The sequence below is a fragment of the Oncorhynchus keta genome, chromosome 19 (assembly GCF_023373465.1).
Source record: "Oncorhynchus keta strain PuntledgeMale-10-30-2019 chromosome 19, Oket_V2, whole genome shotgun sequence".
Taxonomy (NCBI): Eukaryota; Metazoa; Chordata; class Actinopteri; order Salmoniformes; family Salmonidae; genus Oncorhynchus; species Oncorhynchus keta.
Genome location: NC_068439.1, coordinates 56,853,858 through 56,873,356, shown reverse-complemented (window position 1 = coordinate 56,873,356; position 19,499 = coordinate 56,853,858). Strand labels below are relative to the sequence as shown.

The window sequence follows — 19,499 nt, the reverse complement described above, 5'->3', positions numbered from 1 at the left end:
GGGTGGGCCGAACAGGCCCCCATTAAAATTGACGGGGCTGTAGTGGAGCGGGTCGAGAGTTTCAAGTTTCTTGGTGTCCACATCACCAACGAACTAGCATGGTCCTAACATACCAATACAGTTGTGAGGAGGGCACGACAAAACATTTTCCCCATCAGGAGACTGAAAAGATTTGGCATGGGTCCCCAGATTCTCAAAAGGTTCTACAGCGGCACCATCGAGAGCATCCTGACCGGTTGCATCATCACCTGGTATGGCAACTGCTCGGCATCTGAACGTAAGGCGCTACAGAGGGTAGTGCGAATGGACCAATACATCACTGTGGCCAAGCTTCCTGCCATCCAGGACCTATATAATAGGCAGTATCAGAGGAAAGCCCATAAAATTGTCAGAGACTCCAGTCACCCAAGTTATAGACTATTTTCTCTGCTACCGCACGGAAAGCGGTACCGGAGTGCCAAGTCTAGGACCAAAAGGCTCCTCAACAGCTTCTACCCCCAAGCCATAAGACTGCTGAACAATTTATAAAATTGCCACCCAGACAATTTACATTGACCCCCCTCCCTTTTGTACACTTGCTATTTGTTTGTTACCTATGCATAGTCACTTCGCCCCCACCTACATGTACAGATTACCTCAACTAGCCTGTACCCCCGCACACTAACTCGGTAACTGGTGCCCCCTTTATATAGCCTTGTTATTCTCATTGTGTTACTTTTGTCATTACTTTTTAATTGAGTCTACTTGGTAAATATTTTCTTCTTCTTGAACTGCACTGTTGGTTAAGGGCTTGTAAGGAAGCATTTTACGGTAAAGTCTACACTTGTTGCATTCGGCACATGTGACAAGTAAAATTTGATTTGATGAAACAGGCAGGAAGAGTGAGCTCGTCTGTGATGGTCGGCGAACCCTCAACCTTCTGAACCGTAGCCCTGCGTGGGATCCACCATGGCAGCAGAGAAGTTTTTGGGTATCAGAGATTTTAGTTTAAAAGAACAGGGATTTTGGGGAGAATGGGATCCAGTAGGCTGGAGTAGGTTATGTTGGGGCCAAAGTAGTGGGAAGGTGTGTTGGGGGTAGTGGTGAATATATATAGGGTTAGATGGCGGTGCAATTTCAATCCCCCCATTTATTTTGTGGGCAAATGTGCTATGCACTTTCCAAACAGTGAAAGGCAGCAATATGCAACAAAGTCTAGTCATATGAAGAATTAAAGTGCAATGAGGTTATCTTGAAGCTAGTGGGAGCACGCGACCAACATCACCTGCCTAACCAGAATGTGCAACACTGGAGTTTTCCATTTGGCCACAGCTACCATTGACACTGTGCCTCGGCTACACGTCCACAAACCAAACAATCAGCGAAGTGTCGTGCAGTTGACACCAACCAGGGTCAGTGTACCTTTTGGCCAATGGATTTTGCAGTATAACGTGGAACCTGACACTCCAAAGCGGAGTAGTCCACTGTTAGCAAAAAGACAAGTCTAGTTTACCAATTTTAAACAGTGGAAAACGGAATACCAGAAACCAACGCTCCACAGTTGACACTCGAGTGCGCGAGGACTACATTTATGTTTTTGGGTTGTGTTGCTTTAGCTAGCTAAACTTGCACACCACCGTGGGGACAGTTGGCTAAAGTAGCAACCCAAACGAATAGTCTACGAAGTCAAATCATACCGTACGAGGAAGAGGGCTGCAAAATCATACTTGACCCTATGAGGTAGGCTTGCTTACACTTATGTGGAGTTCATAGCTATGTCTAAATAGCTAGCTATATTCAATTGTACTTGCATTAGCTAGATAACTAACGTTGCTTCATATCCCATCGTTAGTAATTGCAACATCATCGACAGCGACAAACCACGGGTAGTTAGCGTTAGCACGAAGCCGTCCCAACGTTCTTGGTCGCGCAGCGAACAAACGTTAGCTAGCTATATAACGTTTCTATCGTTAGCTAGCTATGATTTGACGTTAGCAAGTGAATCACTAACGTTAGCTGGTTACCTGTAACAATAACTAACGAACGTTAGTTGGAAAAATGATCAACAGTGCTAGCTAGGTAGCCTAACTACAGTAGCTACCTAACTTATAACGTAAGCTAACGTTAACCGACTCAGATAGTTTGCCCCATAGTCCAACTAACGTTACCGTCGCTAACTAAGTTATCACTTTGAAGTGGACACTGCAAGCCTAGACTAACGGAGTACTGTAAAGTTAAAGGACAATTAAGCGTTAACGTTAGCTGTGAGACTGTAACGCGTTAGCTAGATATCTGTGTTAAAATTCAAAACTATTTGGTTGAAGCGACTTTCTAGACAGAAGTGGGATTGAAGTTGGTTGCTAGCTACCATAGAGATCATGTTACGTTGCTAGTCAGCTCGCCAGACAACGTCACCAAGCTAACCAGGTTAGCAGTGTACTTTTTTTATTCTAGTTTATTGGCCAAGCTGTACTTTCATTTGTTGTGAAACTATAACGTTAAGTTGAGGGTTTCGTCATGTTTTGGTCGCTAAATTAGTTAGCGAGGTTAGGTATCACGTGACCAACATCATACCATGGGTTATGCATTTTTGTATCGACTTTTCTACCTTCCTCTTCTCGTTACTATCTGCCCTTACACCCCATGATATAGTAGAATCAAACATTTGTTACAAAAGCGAGAGTTTGCGACGAAGTAGGCTACTTGAATGCCATTTACAGAAGATATTTGAGTGATAATTTGGGGGGAGCCTTTGATCATGACGCTCAGTTCCATTACACAAGTCATTGGACAAAGGCGTCTTCTGTAAGGGGGAGTTTTGTTAAGAGCCGCGATGCTTGGTCTGAATATTAATGTAGGGTTTCCACCACTTCCGAATTCCCCAGTCGAAGTTCCGCCCCCATGCCCAGGGGGTTGTGGGAACTGAGCGTCGCGAACCCTGCAGGCAGAGCTAAAGGCTGCAGTCCAAACACGTTATGTTCAGCCCTCGCAATAGCTACTTTCCCTTGGAGGAATCCCCGTCGAAACTGAATGCAGTTTGATTGCCATTTTAAGTGCGAGATTCAACTCACTAACGTTGCATTAATAGCTTTAGGTTGGTTGTTTTTAAGCTCAACTTCAAGCTTTCCAAGGACGTTGCTTCCGATCACTCTCCCTCGCTTGGTCAAGGGACATTTAATGTAGCTATGTAAAACGTCATTCAAGGGCTGAGAATTTAGGGCCAAGGGCAGTCTACTTTAAATTTGGACTGCAGCCATAGTTCAAAGTGCACGTGGCCACTGCGTTAACCAATCAGTTAAGGAGCAGATGTTTGCTTGAAAATCTTCTGTTCACGAAACAGTTGCACCTGTCATTAGTTCCGGGCAACCACAACCAAAAAATATGGAGGAAATCCAATCATTGATGTGTCTGGTTTTCCAATTCTATATAATTTTGCTTTGCTAGAATACAGAGACAAAATCACAAGGCCATGGAGAAGGATTCCAGATATTGTTGGAGTTGATGTTGGGTGAAGAGAGATTTGCACAAGAATGTTTGCATGTGCTGCTAGCTAGCTATAAACACCAAGCAACCTAAACCTCAAAACTGTGATCAAAGCCACCATTTTTAAATGTGCTGAGTAAATTATATTGTGAAATTTTCCCACCCAAGAATAGAAATCCCAGTTACATGCATTATACCATTGTAAATGATACACTAAGCATGAATTTATCATGTAATATGCTACCAATTGGATTATGGTAATTTAACATTAGGATTTTCATATATTTAAGCAATCAGGCCTGGGGTGTGTGTGGTCTGATATACCACGGCTGTCAGCCAATCAGCATTCAGGGCTTGAACAACTCAGTTTATAATAAGGCTTATGGCTCCTTCTTTATACTTCTTGTCATGACATTGATGATTATAGCTCACTCTCTGTAAAATACATGGGCCTACATGCACATGAATGGGTACTTTGGGTAAAGGGAGTTGTGGCTGTGCAAATCTCTTTAGCCATCAACACCAATATCTCTGCAATCCTCCATGTCGTTGACCTTCTGATTTTGTTTCTATATTCTATGTTCTAAAACCATTTTCAGCAAATCATCAAGGTAGAATTACAATGCTCCCCATGCAACATTATTTTCCTTTTTGATATTTTTCATTAGCATACAAATTGCCGGCTCGTTATTTTCATGTACAGTACCTAGAATACAAGGTTGGATTTGCACTAAACAATGTCATGTCAGAAATATCATGTAGAAAATCTGGCTCGGGTTAGCCTCATATACATTATCTACTGGTATGATTTTAAATTGAGAACTTATAGCTAGCTCATCAATATGCAAATGATGTGTGCGTTGAGCTATTCTCTGCTTCAGATGTACAATGACAAGGGGCAGATAGATTGCACATGCCCATTAGGCCAGTTATGCTATTATACTGTAGGCTTGTGGCTGCATTGGTGACGCATGCCATTATGATAAGCTGCAAAATGGTTTCACATGGCTGATATCCTGAGAGAGCAACAATCAAAGAAAACCGATTGGGTAGCTCTCAACTTTCTCATTTGAGAAAGCAACACAGAAAAACAGACAAATTAAGAGACATCTCATACCTTTTTATTGTTGAATTGGGATTTGTGATTAATGAACATTGACACTAGTTAATCTTGAATAATTAAAATATAATATCAAAATGTACAAATAATTTAACTTATTTATAGATGTTAGACATCTTAGTAAGTAGGCTATTATTATTAAAGCTTAATTTTGGGTGAACAAACAAGTCCATCCCAGAGGTGGCCAACCTTGCTCCACTCCCAGATATACTGAGTGAACAGACTTCTATTCCAGCCCAGCAATAATACACATTATTATCAACTCATTAGGTTTGATAAGTTGAAATAGGTGTGTTAGTGCTAGGAACAGAAGACTGCTCACCCAGCATTAGGGCTGTCCCCGACAAAAAAACTTTCTTAGTCGACCAGGAGTCATCTGTTCTTTCGACCAATGGAATGGTCTACATTTTCAAATGTTTATTTGTATAGATAGACACACTGTATTTTAATAAAATCAACTATATGTAGGCTACTGAGCTTGTCTGATGCTTTAAGCACATTGATTGATTTGTGTCTTAATTATTTAATCACAATCAAATGTATTTATAAAGCCCTTACATCAGCTGATGTCACAAAGTGCTGTTTAGAAACACAGCCTAAAACCCCAAACGGCAAGCAATGCAGGTGTAGAAGCACAGTGGCTAGGAAAAACTCCCTAGAAAGGCCAGAACCTAGGAAGAAACCTAGAGAGGAACCAGGCTATGATCCTCTTCTGGCTGTGCCGGGTGGAGATTATAACAGAACATGGCCAAGATGTTAAAATGTTCATAGATTACCAGCAGGGTCAAATAATAATAATCACAGTGGTTGTTGAGGGTGCAACAGGTCAGCACCTCAGGAGTAAATGCCAGTTGGCTTTTCATAGCTGATCATTCAGAGTATCTCTACCTCTCCTGCTGTCTCTAGAGTGGTGAAAACAGCAAGTCTGGGACAAGTAGCACGTCCAGTGAACAGGTCAGGGTTCCATTGCCGCAGGCAGAACAGTTGATACTGGAGCAGCAACACGACCAGGTGGACTGGGGACAGCAAGCAGCCATCAGACCAGGTTGTCCTGAGGCATGGTCCTACGGCTCAGGTCCCCCGAGAGAAAGAAAGAGAGAATTAGAGAGAGCATACTTAAATTCACATAGGACACCGGATAAGACAGGAGAAATACTTCAGATATAACAAACTGACCCTAGCCCCCCGACACACACTATTGCAGCATAAATACTGAAGGCTGAGACAGGAGGGTTCAAATGACTCGAGGGAGCCAGAGAAAAAAACTTTTCCCGAACCACCACCTCCCGCTGCTGCTGGCCTTTACAGATTCTGCCATTACGCTCCTGAAGTTGCTGGTTATAGGCTACGGCAGGGGTCGGCAACCTTTTCCATTTGTAGTGCCAATTTATCTTACAATTTCTACCGATCTACGTGTCAGTTATGATTTTCATATGCACATTTCCTTGGAACAGTCTTAATTTATTTTATAATAGTGTCTTCGTATCTCAAAATCATTGTCATGTGTTTAATACAAATTAGATCTATATACGTTGTATGAGATGTTCAATTTCTTGGCAATTTCTCGCATGGAATAGCCGCAATTTCTCAGAACAAGAATAGACTGACGAGTTTCAGAAGAATGGTCTTTGTTTCTGGCCATTTTGAGCTTGATGCTCCAGATACACCTCATTTGGCTGACTTTTGTTCCAGTTCTCTGCTGCCTGGGACTGGAACGAATTGCAAAAATCGCTGAAGTTGGAGACTTTTATCTCCCTCACCAATTTCAAACATCTGCTTTCTGAGCAGCTAACCGATCGCTGCAGCTGTACATAGTCTATCGGTAAATAGCCCACCCAATTTTACCTACCTCATCCCCATACTGTTTTTATTTATTTACTTTCTGCTCTTTTGCACACCAATATCTCTACCTGTACATGACCATCTGATCATTTATCAATCCAGTGTTAATCTGCAACATTGTAATTATTCGCCTACCTCCTCATGCCTTTTGCACACAATGTATATAGACTCTCTTTTTTTCTACTGTGTTATTGACTTGTTAATTGTTTACTCCATGTGTAACTCTGTGTTGTCTGTTCACACTGCTATGCTTTATCTCGGCCAGGTCACAGTTGCAAATGAGAACTTGTTCTCAACTAGCCTACCTGGTTAAATAAAGGTGAAAAAATACTCAACCAGTCTTAAGAAGGCCAGTTTTATTGCTTCTTTAATCAGGACAACAGTTTTCAGCTGTGCTAACACAATTGCAAAAGGGTTTTCTAATGATCAATCAGCCTTTTAAAATGATAAACTTGGATTAGCTAACACAACATGCCATTGGAACACAGGAGTGATGGTTGCTGATAAGGGGCCTCTGTACACCTACATAGATATTCCTTTAAAAATCAGTCATTTCCCGGTACAATAGTAATTTACAACATTAACAATGTCTACACTGTATTTCTGATCCATTTGATGTTATTTTAATTGACAAAAAATGTGCTTTTCTTTCAAAAACAAGGACATTTCTAAGTGACCCCAAACTTATGAACGGTAGTGTAGGTAGGGGTAAAGTGACTATGCATAGATAATAAACAGCGATTAGCAGCAGCTTGACAACCCCCACACCCTTTGTTTTTAATGTAAATAGTCCTGGTGGCCTTTCGATTAATTGTTCAGCAGTCTTATAGTTTTGGGGTAGATGCTGTTAAGGTGCCTTTTGGACCTAGACTTGGTGCTCCGGTACCGCTTACCGTGCGGTAGCAGAGAGAACAGTCTATGACTTGGGCCACTGGATTCTTTGACAATCCTGGATGGCAGGATTAAATGTCAGGAATTGTGAAAAACTGAGTTGTAAATTTTTTTTACCCAATTTTCTCCCCGATTTCATGGTATCCAATTGATTAGTAGCTACTATCTTGTCTCATCGCTACAACTCTGGGCGCGAACCCAGAGTCTGGTGGCACAGCTGGCGCTGCAGTATAGTACAGTATAGCAGACAGTATTTTCCCCTTTAGGAGACTGAAAAGATTTGGAAAGGGTCCCCAGATCCTGAAAAAGTTATACAGCTGCACCATCGAGAGCATCCTGACCGGTTGCATCACTGTCTGCTTCCTGAGAGGTTTCCGGGATGATGGTGTTGATGTGAGCCATTACCAGCCTTTCAAAGCATTTCATGGCTGCCGATGTGAGTGCTACGGGACGGTAGTAATTTAGTCAGGTTACCGTCGCTTTTTTGAGCTCAGAGACTATGGTTGTCTGCTTGAAACATGTAGGTATTACAGACTCGACCAGGGATAGATTGAAAATGTCAGTGAAGACACTTGCCAGTTGGTCAGCGCATGCTCTGAGTACACTTCCTAGTACTCCGTCTCGCCCCGCGGCCTTGTAATAAGAATTTGTTGAATGCATTAACAGAAATTACGTTAACCAAACAAACGTTATAGATTAGAAATGATGGGAATTAAGGTAACTGTACTACTGGTGATACTGGTATGCCATCCCCGCTGCCTCTGCACTGGATTAGTCCACTGAGACGGGCGTCAAACTTGATGTGCCATAATTATAGATACAATTGTTTTTTAAAAATTAAACTGCTCAAGTAAAGAATTCTGTCGACCAACAGTTTTGTGACCAGTCGACTAAATGGGGCCAGCCCTACCCAGCATACCTCCAGGAGAAGGATTTGCCAGCTACAGTTATAAGTTTGTAGCCTACGTTGTGTGACTTGTAACTGTATTGTTGTATACAACATTTTCTAACATTAGTACACATACAACCCATGGCATACAAGGATGTGCCAGCAATTTCTTGGGACATTCTCTACAACCTCTTCATCTGCAGACAGGCTTTCGCAGCTCTCCATTTCTGAGGACAGACATCACAAAGAAACAGGCTTTATTTTATTACAATTAGACTGCCCTGACTTCTCTGTTTGCCTTCATAGTTTTCCTCTTTGAGAGAATATTTTCATAATGTCCTCCCATAACCTGCCATAAAAAGTACACCTACTCCCTTTTGTGACAGCTGGAGCAGAAAATACTTTCACCCTTTCCATTGCTTTTTTCTACAAATGCATTTGGAACATAAGTTTTTAATTTATGATGACAAATAGGCCTACATCAAATTAACAAGCTAATATTAAATTAACTATCTGATATTTCACTTAGCTATAGTATGCAAAGTTGGCTAGCTAACAAGCAGCTCATTAGCCTACAAAGTGGCCTGCTGTAGCTAGTTAGCGAGCTAATAATCTATATTTTTTAACATATTCAAAATGTATTTACCTGTGCTAATTAGCTGTCTGCGTCTCTGAACACCTGTATTTAAACGGAGACAGATGTCACAAACGTGTTGTCACTGAAAAATACTGTCGGCTGCAACTGTGCTAAATCATTCTCCAATAAGTGTGTATTTTGCATTTGTGAAATTATTTTGATGTGTAAAGGGATTTATGTTTCTAGAACCGTACCGCAATTGAGAATCGATTCACCTTTAGATCACGCCTTCATGGTTGAATTGCTGCAAAGAAAGCACAACTAAAGGACACCAATAAGAAGAGACTTGCTTGGGCCAAGAAACACGAGCAATTGACATTTAGACCGGTGGAAATCTGTTCTTTGGTCTGATGAGTCCAAATTTGAGTCGTGTCTTTGTGAGACGCAGAGTAGGTGTAGTTCCCGCCGTGAAGCATGGAGAAGGAGGTGTTATGGTGTGGGGGTGCTTTGCTTGTGACACTGCCTGTGATTTATTTAGAGTTCAGGGCACACTTAACCAGCATGGCTACCACAGCATTCTGCAGTGATACGCCATCCCATCTTGTTTGCGCTTAGTGGGACACTCATTTGTTTTTCAACAGGACAATGACCCAACACAACTCCAGACTTCAACCTCATGAAGCTGGTTGAGAGAATGCCAAAAGTGTGTAAAGCTGTCAAGGAAAAGGATGGCTACTTTGAAGAATCTCAAATATACAGTATATTTAGATTTAACTATTTGTTGGTTACTACATGTTTCCATATGTGTTAGTTCATAGTTTTGATGTCTTCACTATTTTTCTACAATGTAGAAATGAAGAAATCCTTGAATGAGTAGGTGTTCTAAACATTTTGACTGGTAGTGTAGTTTAGGCTTCCATTATGCCTATATGAATCCTACCTCTTGAATCACATCTAGATGTCAACTTTTGACTGGTACTGTCTCTCATTTTGTGTTCTAGAGCGAGCTGTAGAATACAAATGCTTTTTGATATCGATTCGTCACAGCTCTGCAAGAGAAGGGCACCCCAGCCAGCACCCATTACTTTCAAATGAGTCAGTATTTTTTTCTGAAAACATAGAAAGTCATCGGATGCTAATAAAAAGGTAATTTAACCAGTGTCATAAGTGGCTGACAGCTACCGCATGCATTCATCCCCATCTCGACCTTCCCTTCTGGCCTCAAGTGCACAATCTCTCTCCACCGGCCCCGTTTCCCTGATTCAGCTTTTTGACTCTAGAGTACAGAAACCTTCTTGTTTGTTTGTGGCTGTGCTGCCCAGGAAGCATTGTTTTAGCATTAAAATTGCTTTTGTAACACCATGGTTAATCACAGTGATTGGCGTATTAACCGTTATCTTGTGTCACAGCACATTTGTCCATTTTGAAGGATTACAGCAGCTTGGTGCATTTTCTTTTTCTCAGAGCTGTTTTGAGAGGAAGCAGAGCTGAGAGTGGGTGTGCTTTACAGATTTGTAGATTTGTAGATTAGGTTACAAAAAGTGCCCAAAGTAAACGTTTTGTTCTTGGAAATGTATCTCTTCGACATATTTCTTTCAGAACATCATTAAACTGTGCTTTATAGTCATGCATTCTGGTCTTGATGGACTTCTATGCGCTTGAGCAAATTGGAATGCATCACGTCATGGGCTTCATAGTCATCCAGATTGCTGCAGCGATCTGATACGTTCACCCTACATATTTAAAACAAGCACCTTTTTAGTGTCTTAGGACAAAAATAAACATGAAGTGTCCTCCCTCCCCTCTATATTAAACACCATGATCTGATTTTTGATGCTTTTAAAGTCTCATACATTCTGATAGATGTTGGAGGCATTTCTGTTATTATGCCTGCCGTATAATGTGAAAAGATGTCGGACTGGTGGGCTCATTAATGTGATTTAATTTTTTTTATAGCGCGTCCTTGGCGAACATATTGCCAGTTGGAAAGAGGTCGTATTATGACCCACAGTAAATTGAAGGTTTTCCATTATCTAGCAATACAGAGACACTTGCGAGACAGTTTGTTCTCATTAAAGTGTCAAATTCCCTATCTCACTTCAGTTGTCCTCTACTGCATGTGTAGGCTCTACTCAATGTCAACGTTTAAACCAACATGGACAAATGTTTCCGAAAAATCATATACAAGTGGTAATAGGAAACGTGGCACTACATTTTTAATGCCAAAAGGGCCATCAATCATCATGTGCCAAATAAATGGGCGAGGCCTGAACAGAAACGGTCACCTTCGAAATGTAACTGTCATTAAGTTTAGGCTGATCTGTCGTTTGAGGTCCCAGCGATCATCAGGTGGCCTGCCACGTACCTCCTTCCCCTCCCGTTGGCACATCACTTAACTGAATCTGCCAGGTTAATTTGTTTCCCACTCCACTGGTGTTGTACTGGACTGATCGTAGTTTCAGTCTGTTAAGACTTCTGTTTGTGCTGTGTAGGAATGGTCCTTGTGAAAATGAATTTTTATTAACATCTGATTGTAGCACAAAGGACATACAAAAGGCAACATTGACATGAGAAAATCATAACAATTGGTCATTGTTTTACATCCTGTACAATTGGAGTTGCTCACTTGTTTTAAGACATGTAGCCACTGCCAGTATGCTATGCCCTCATTTCCTATTTTGTTTTTGGAGGTACACTGTTTTTGAGGACACATTTCCTTCCTTGATATCCTCTCACAGGATTGGGCCTCATTAAATAGCTTTTTATGCAGGCTAATCAAAGCCAATTTCCTGCAATTCTACATATTTTGCCATGGTTTATGTAATTTGAGTTACTCTAACATAAAATCAAAATCAATGTGGACCTCATGCCATGACAAATACTCCCGAATGCTTAATTGTTTTAAATTTTAGATTCTACCTGACTGTAGCTTTTATTTAGGTGATTGTGAGTTCTGAAATACGATCTTATTAAAAAAATATATAGCAGGGCTTGACATTAACTTTATGATATCCAATTGGTAGTTAGTCTTGTCCCTTCGCTGCAACTCCCGCACAGACTCGGGAGAGGCCAAGAGCCATGCTTCTTCCGAAACCTTAGACCACTGCACCACTCGGGAGGCCCCTGATTTTGTTACTTGTCCAAAAGCTAAAAAAAGGTCTGTAATAGGCTTAGGCAATATACTATTTTATACCGGGGTATTTCAATAGCCTATCTCGGGGGGTGCGTGCTATGCCACTGCTTATTACTGAAATCTAAGATGTATCAAATTATATCCAGCTCAGGCCTCCAGTTATGCATTTGGCTTGCTTAACTTGCTAGCTGAGTTTCCCGTGGTGTGCATATTCGGTAATATTGTATACCCCGGTATGGTACAGAAACGGTATGGATATCTGGATATTGCCAACCTTTTTCTGTAACAACATTTTTACATAATTTTATGATGAAAGGAACCACTTTACAAAATAAAATGTATTACTGTCTTTTTTACAGTAGAGAATCAGACAAATGTAGACTATACTCTGCTTATTGGCTTTTTTGCATATTCAAGCCTGTCTCAAAATACAACACCGCCCCTTTTAAAGCTCTCCTGGTGAATGGTTGGCCACCCTTGGTAGCCTATGAAATATTGCAACATTACAATCACAGCAAAATATAAAATAATTCCCTCTGACCTCAAATTTAAGCTTTTCCCAATACTGGCACAGTTCTGGGATGACCGATCCAAAATTCATACAACCACTGCACATTAAAACATTTTAAAAAGTAATGAGGCTGATGCAACAGACCGTTTAGCTTAAAATGTTAACAGCTCAACAATGCGTACATGGCTGTAGGCTCCAAAATACAAATGGAGCGAGAGGTTTCTTGTGACAGATGAAAATATCTTTATAAATTAAAAGGGAAGATCTAAAGATGCATCAGCTAGCATGGGGTACTAATATGAGTAGGATTATGCCTTTTGGCTGTTGGACAATAAAATAATGTAGATTTTTGAAAACCCATGGGAAAAAGTATTGTTTTTCATGACATATGAAGTGTTTATGAAAGAATTCCCTTAGCATTTCCATGATCATATTTTGGCTAGGCTTAGCTAAAAAGGTAAGACCTGCTGCATAAATGACATGTATAACATCCAGGTTTTAAACCATTAAGTTTATGGTTAAATAGTTTTACAATGCTGACCGCCTCCGCTCTGATTCAAGGTGGATGATGTGCAGTGCGCAACAGGCACTGTCCATTACTCTCCCGTGTTCAGTGGCTCGAGTAGGTATGTCGACAGAATCAAGCCTTTAGATGTTAATAATCCTTTATTACATTTTTTCAAACACGACTGGTGTTTAGGCGATATTTATGTAATTTAAAAGTCTCATTCAAGTTTGGCTGCATTTTATGTTGCCTCCCTCAGCATCGGTTTTGACATGAGTATGTAGCCAATATGAATATCACCTATACTTTTAACACATTGGCCTCTCTGATTCAGTAGTTGTTTGATATTGTGATCTATTTTTTCATTTGTCCATTCGGTTTACTTAAATCTATATTATTGTCCGACCTATTTTTTTTTATTTGTTATTTTTTTATATATATTTTTTTTTTATACTTAATTATATGTTAATGTCAAGCTCTGTATAGGTTCGTTATCTTTTCTACGTACTTTGTATCTGGTTTAAGTTTACACTGAAAACATTTTTCCATCCCAAAAAATTATAAAACAAATGTTTTATTATTTTACTGTTTGAACATAGGCGGCCCGCCCAAGACAGTTTAAGATGCAGAAAAAACCCTGCCACATTATGGTGTTGCTCCTTTTCAGCTCTGGGGAGATTTCTTTCAGTGCCAATGACCAGCCTCTTATGCAATTTCTCTTTTTCTCTAACCAGGCCCCTTCCATTCTGGTTATGGAAGTCAGTTTGCCTCGAAAACAGACAATGGGGAGGCACACATAGGCTAAATCAGGCCATTTGTCGTCTTGTTGGGCCTCAGTAATCCTATACCAGCGGGGTCCGATTCTCTCAGTTTGACCAGCAGTGCATCTCCGTAAACAAGCCAGAGGTCACATCCTTTCTTTTATATGTGGAACAGAAGTCCTTCTCCCTCTCAATGGAGGTGGGTGTGCTTCTCTTGTGTCCTTTGTTGATTTTTTGGGGGTCTATGACCTAGTCATTAGTAGACTACTGGTCTATTTGAAAAGCAATAGTGGGTGAACTGCAGATGGTATTGGTGACCAAAACCACTTATTAGTCCACTATTACTGAGTGACCACTTAGGTATTTTTCACACACAGTTCTGAGCTATAGGCCTAGTTTGAGTCATAGCTTGGTTATTTATTAAATTGCATTACATTTATTTTGTTCCCGTTGGTTTCCCATTGCCAAATGTCAAACGAACTAAAATGCCTAAACAAAACCACATTTTCAGAAAAGTAATTAGTTTATTTTAGAGAAAGGCTCATGTTAAATCATATATGATTATCAAGAAGCATAACTTGTCTGTTAAAAGGTTCATATTACTTTCGCTTTGGTCTTCCAACAGCATGCAGGAGTAAACAGCTCAATAACCCCCCCTAACTGCCACGTTAATAGGTTATATTCAGTAGCCTATATCCCTGGTGTAGTCCATGTTTCCCCTAATCCGCATCAGATGCGCTCATAAATGCTCTGCTACTCACAGAATGTTTCAGAGATGTCAAGTTATGGTATTGCGTGCATTTCATTAAATGCTTGCAGTAAAACAACCAATAATACTCTGCGCCTCTGGTTCTTTTCCTGTGTTTGGTGGAATCGGACCGAGACCACTCTTTTTGAGCGAACCATGTTTTTTTTGTGCACTCCTAGTGAGGATAGTGTTCACACCAGTCCAAATGAACCAAAGGGGGAAAACAGGCCAGAGTATAGAAATACCGCTCCAAATAAATTTGGTGTGAAAGTCCCCTTAGTCCATTATTTCACTAGAACTAATAGCCAGACAAGAAGAATATACATTTAAGTTATCCGAATGGAGAAGTAGACATGTATTTACATATTATGATTTCCTCAAAGTAGACTTCTACAGAATTCCACTTGGGACTTGCATATGAAACGCAAGCACAGAAAACAGACTCCTTGTTTAAGTGAGAGTTTTTCTTTGGGAAAGTTGTTTGAGGGTAATCCTGATGTTGTGCAGATGAAAGGAAGTTCACCGCCTATTGAGAGAATGAATTCACTCAGAGCCAAGTGCAACCAGTTTAGAAGTAAATTACTTGACGATTAGATTACCAAGCACTGACAGAGAAAATGGTGCTAATGAGGAAGCAGTTGCAACTGGCCCAAAGAGCAACACCCATCTCTTCATCCCCTGCCAGGCCAGCCAGCTATGATACTATAATGTGCTCCCTCCAAGAGCCTCTTAAACAGCAGTTGGTCCTTCAACTGACAGCAAGGGTGAAAGTGACATAATATTTTTTTTTGTCTTTTTATTATGGTAACTAATGTATGTGTTTATGCTATTTGTTATAAATAGATAGATAGATGGATGTTTGGTAGATGTATCACTGCTGAATCAAATGCATACTGGCTTTCTAAGAAGGGAATGTGTAGTGTAGCATAATATGAAGGTGTTCAACTTAGTTGCAGGACAGGCAACTTACACTTCCCCAGCACTTTGCCCATGCATAGCAATGATTCATAAGACTTCCAAAATGTAGCATATTTTCTAAAATATTGGTTTCCCTGTGAAGTATTCATTCTGCTGAAGGTCCCTACAGATCCAAAAATACTTTTTGCCTGACCTCTGCCTCCTTTCAACAGAGAGAGAAAATGTTGAGGGAAATGAAAGTGGGATGTGTTTTGTTGTCCTTGGCAACATATTTTTTTCCTCCAAATGACATTCTTAACCAGAACTGGAACAGATTTTTCCTTTGTTCTATGGCCCGGCAGCATTGTCCCACCTGGGGTTTCCAACCGCCCATTTTCCCTTACTGTCTGGTCCTCATTGTCCCTCATCCCCCTTCCCATCCCTTCTCTAGCCGTCGCCTCCTCTCCAACCCACTAAATGAATCAATAGGCTGAAAGTGCTCTTGGCATTTGTGGCTTTATCCAGAATGCTGAGTTGCATGCAGAAAGCTCTTGTCTCATTGTGGTCTTGTTGGTTGGAAAAAATCTCTGCCTGGGCAATTTTTGCATATTTTGTAGGACAACTCTACCACTTTTAACATTTGGGTTGTTATTAGGAAGTATTTAGTGATTTCCTACACAGTTTAAGTGTCATTTTATGTCTTGACTGTTTTTAGTGATGAGCTTCTCTGATGTTTTCTAGTAGGATCCCTGAAATGACTAATACAATAAATTATGGACAGTCATTTTCAGAGCTCTATATAACCTGTCTGTAGGGTTCTGGTAATATTGAAACTCTCTGCTATATGTTGCTCTAGTTGTTTTTGTCTAATAACATGTAAATATTTTAAATAGACGCTCAGAAACCAATAGAATTATATTTATAGTCTGCAAACTCCGGTTATTCCATTCCGCAAAACCACGCCCACCATCATCGACCGAAGTTTCAACTTAGGCAGCCATTGTGCGCTTTCCAAATAGCCTTTATTTCCGTATTGAATTACTTGTAAACTTCCTAGTTTTTATTACTTCCAATTAGGCTTGGGTTGTATCTACACTGAGCAAAAATATAAAAGTAAAATGTTGGTCCATGTTTCATGAGCTGAAATAAAAGATCCCAGAAATGATCCATGTGCACAGAAAGCTTATTTCTCTAAAATGTTGTCCACAAATTTGTTTACATCCCTGTTAGTGAGCATTTTTCCTTTGCCAAGATAATCTATCCACCTTTGCCGAGAGGCGTGGCTAACCCGATGAACCCCACCCGTGATAGAGATTGGGGATTGCAATTATTTCCCATGAACGAGGAATCCCCAGTAAGGTGTGGCATATCCACAGGTGTGGCATATCTAGAAGCTGATTAAACAGCATGTGTATTACACAGGTGCACATTGTGCTGGGGACAATACAAGGCCACTCTAAAACACCTCTAACATATTTTTTGAGAATTTGGCAGTACGTCCAACTGGCCTCAAAACTGCAGACCACAGGTATGGCGTCCGGTGGGCGAGCGGGTTGCTGATGTCAACATTGTTACCGGAGTGCCCCATGGTGGCGGTGGGGTTATGGTATAGGCAGGCATAAGCTACCTACAACAAACACAATTGCAATGCACAGAAATATCGTGACGCGATCTTGAGGCCTAATTGTAACACCCATTTCTTTTAAAGTATCTGTGGCGATCAGGTGGATATATGTATTCCCGGTCATGTGAAATCCATAGATTAGGGCCTAATGAATTTATTTCAATTCTGATTTCCTCATATGAACTATAACTCAGTAAAATCTTTGAAGTTGTTGCATGTTGTGTTTATATTTTTGTTCAGTATAGATTGGCATACCATCATACTGATCTTGTGCCATACTGGGATATTCAATAATACCGGTACTGAACACAAGGGGTACTATTTAAAAACCCCATTGAGCCTCTAATCTGAATGTTAGCAATGCTAACAAATACATGTAAAATCCCAGAGACCACTAACTAAATTCTTACGAGTGTATTGCAAACAGACATCCCAGCTCAAAAGTTATACAAGTAATAAAATAATGCTACACAGTTTGCTGCACTCACAAAGCAAATATTAGACGGCATGGCTCTTGATCATTGATCTTGAAGCATCTAACCACTGGACTGCAGGTATTTACTTAAAAATGACCTACTTAGCTAGCTTGAATTGCTAACGTTAGCACCAAAGATACAGGCTGAAAAACTAGGATTTCATAATGATTTGCTTGTAAATTTAATTATAAAGGTTCTTCTAACAGGCCCACATGTTTGTACTGTTTAAGACAGTCGCTAAGATGAAACACTATGATTTTGGATGTAGCAGCATGCTAACTAGACACAGTAACACTGTTATGGTTAGTGTAGCTAGCTAGCATCTAATTCTAATACATTTTTTGGTGTATTGCAGTTGATTGGTGACAATTACATTAACATATATTTCGCATGGCATTCATGCAAGCGTTATAATGGAGTGATGAATCTGGAGTGATGAATCACGCTTTAACATCTCGCAGTCCGACGGACGAATGTGGGTTTGGCGGATAACGGGAGAATGCTACCTGTCCCATCGCATTGTGCCAACTTTACAGTTTGATGGAAGAGGAATAATGGTCTGGGGCTGTTTTTCATGGTTCGGGCTAGGCCCCTTAGTTCCAATGAAGGGAAATCTTAACGTTACAGCATACAATGACATTCTAGACGATTCTGTGCTTCCAACTTTGTGGCAACAATTTAGGGAAGACCCTTTACTTTTTCAGCATGATAATGCCCCTATGCACAAAGCGAGGTCCATACCAATAAAAATAAAATTTAATTTGTCACATGCACCGAATACAACTGGTGTAGGACCTTACAGTGAAATTACAAGCCCTTAACCAACAATGTCATTTTAAGAAAATGCCTAAAAAAAGTAAGAGATAAGAATAACAAATAATTAAAGAGCAGCAGTAAAATAACAGTAGTGGGGCTATATACAGGGGGTGCCGGTACAGAGTCATTGTGCGGGAGCACCGGTGTCGAGGTTGAGGTAATATGTACATGTAGGTAGCAGCAGTGTCGAAGAGGGGGCAGGGCAATTCAAATAGTCTGGGTAGACATTTTATTAGATGTTCAGGAGTCTTATGGCTTAGGGGTTGAAGCTGTTTTGAAGCCTCTTGGACCTAGAGTTGGCGCTCCGGTACTGCTTGCCGTGCGGTAGCAGAGAGAACAGCCTATGACCAGGGTGGCTGGAGTCTTTGACAATATTTAGTGCCTTCCTCTGACACCGCCTGGCATAGAGGTTCTGGATGGCAGGAAGCTTGGCCCCGGGGATATACTGGGCCGTACGCACTACCCTCTGTAGTGCCTTGTGGTCTGAGGTTGAGCAGTTGCCATACCAGGCAGCGATGCAACCAGTCAGAATGCTCTCAAGCTGTAAAACCTTTTGAGGATCTGAGGACCCATGCCAAATCTTTTCAGTCTCCTGAGGGGGAATAGGTTTTTGTTGTGCCCTCTTCATGACTGTCTTGGTGTGCTTGGACCATGTTCGTTTGTTGGTGATGTGGACACCAAGGAACTTGAAGCTCTCAACCTGCTCCACTACAGCCCCGTCGATGAGAATGGGGGCATGCTCGATCACATTGAGGGAGAAGTTGTTGTCCTTGCACCACACGGTCAGGTCTTTGACCTCCTCCCTATAGGCTTTCTCACAGTTGTCGGTGATCAGTTCTATCACTGTTGTGTCATCAGCAAACTTAATGATGGTGTTGAAGTCGTGCCTGGCCGTGCAGTCATGAGTGAACAGGGAGTACAGGAGGGGACAGAGCACGCACCCCTGGGGGCCCCCGTGTTGAGGATCAGCATGGCGCATGTGTTGTTATCTACCCTTACCACCTTGGGGGCGGCCCATCAGGAAGTCCAGGATCCAGTTGCAGAGGAAGGTGTTTAGTCCCAGGGTCCTTAGCTTATTGATGAGCTTTGAGGGCACTATGGTGTTGAATGCTGAGAGGTAGTCAATGAATACCATTCTCACATAGGTGTTCCTTTTGTCCAGGTGGGAAAGGGCAGTGTGGAGTGCAATAGAGATTGCATAATCTGTTGATCTGTTGGGGCGGTATGCAAATTGGAGTGGGTCTAGG

At 41.1% G+C, this 19,499-nt stretch overlaps 1 protein-coding gene across 1 annotated transcript in view; it reads left to right on the top strand.

Moving 5' to 3' along the window:
- The first annotated feature begins 1,269 nt into the window (after positions 1–1,269).
- The window catches only part of btbd7 (BTB (POZ) domain containing 7), a 116,758-nt gene continuing 98,528 nt past the window's right edge, over positions 1,270–19,499 (top strand). Inside the window, exon 1 of the mRNA XM_052470846.1 lies at positions 1,270–1,719. The gene's annotated coding sequence lies outside the window, so the exon portion shown is untranslated. The remainder of the gene's footprint in view (positions 1,720–19,499) is intronic.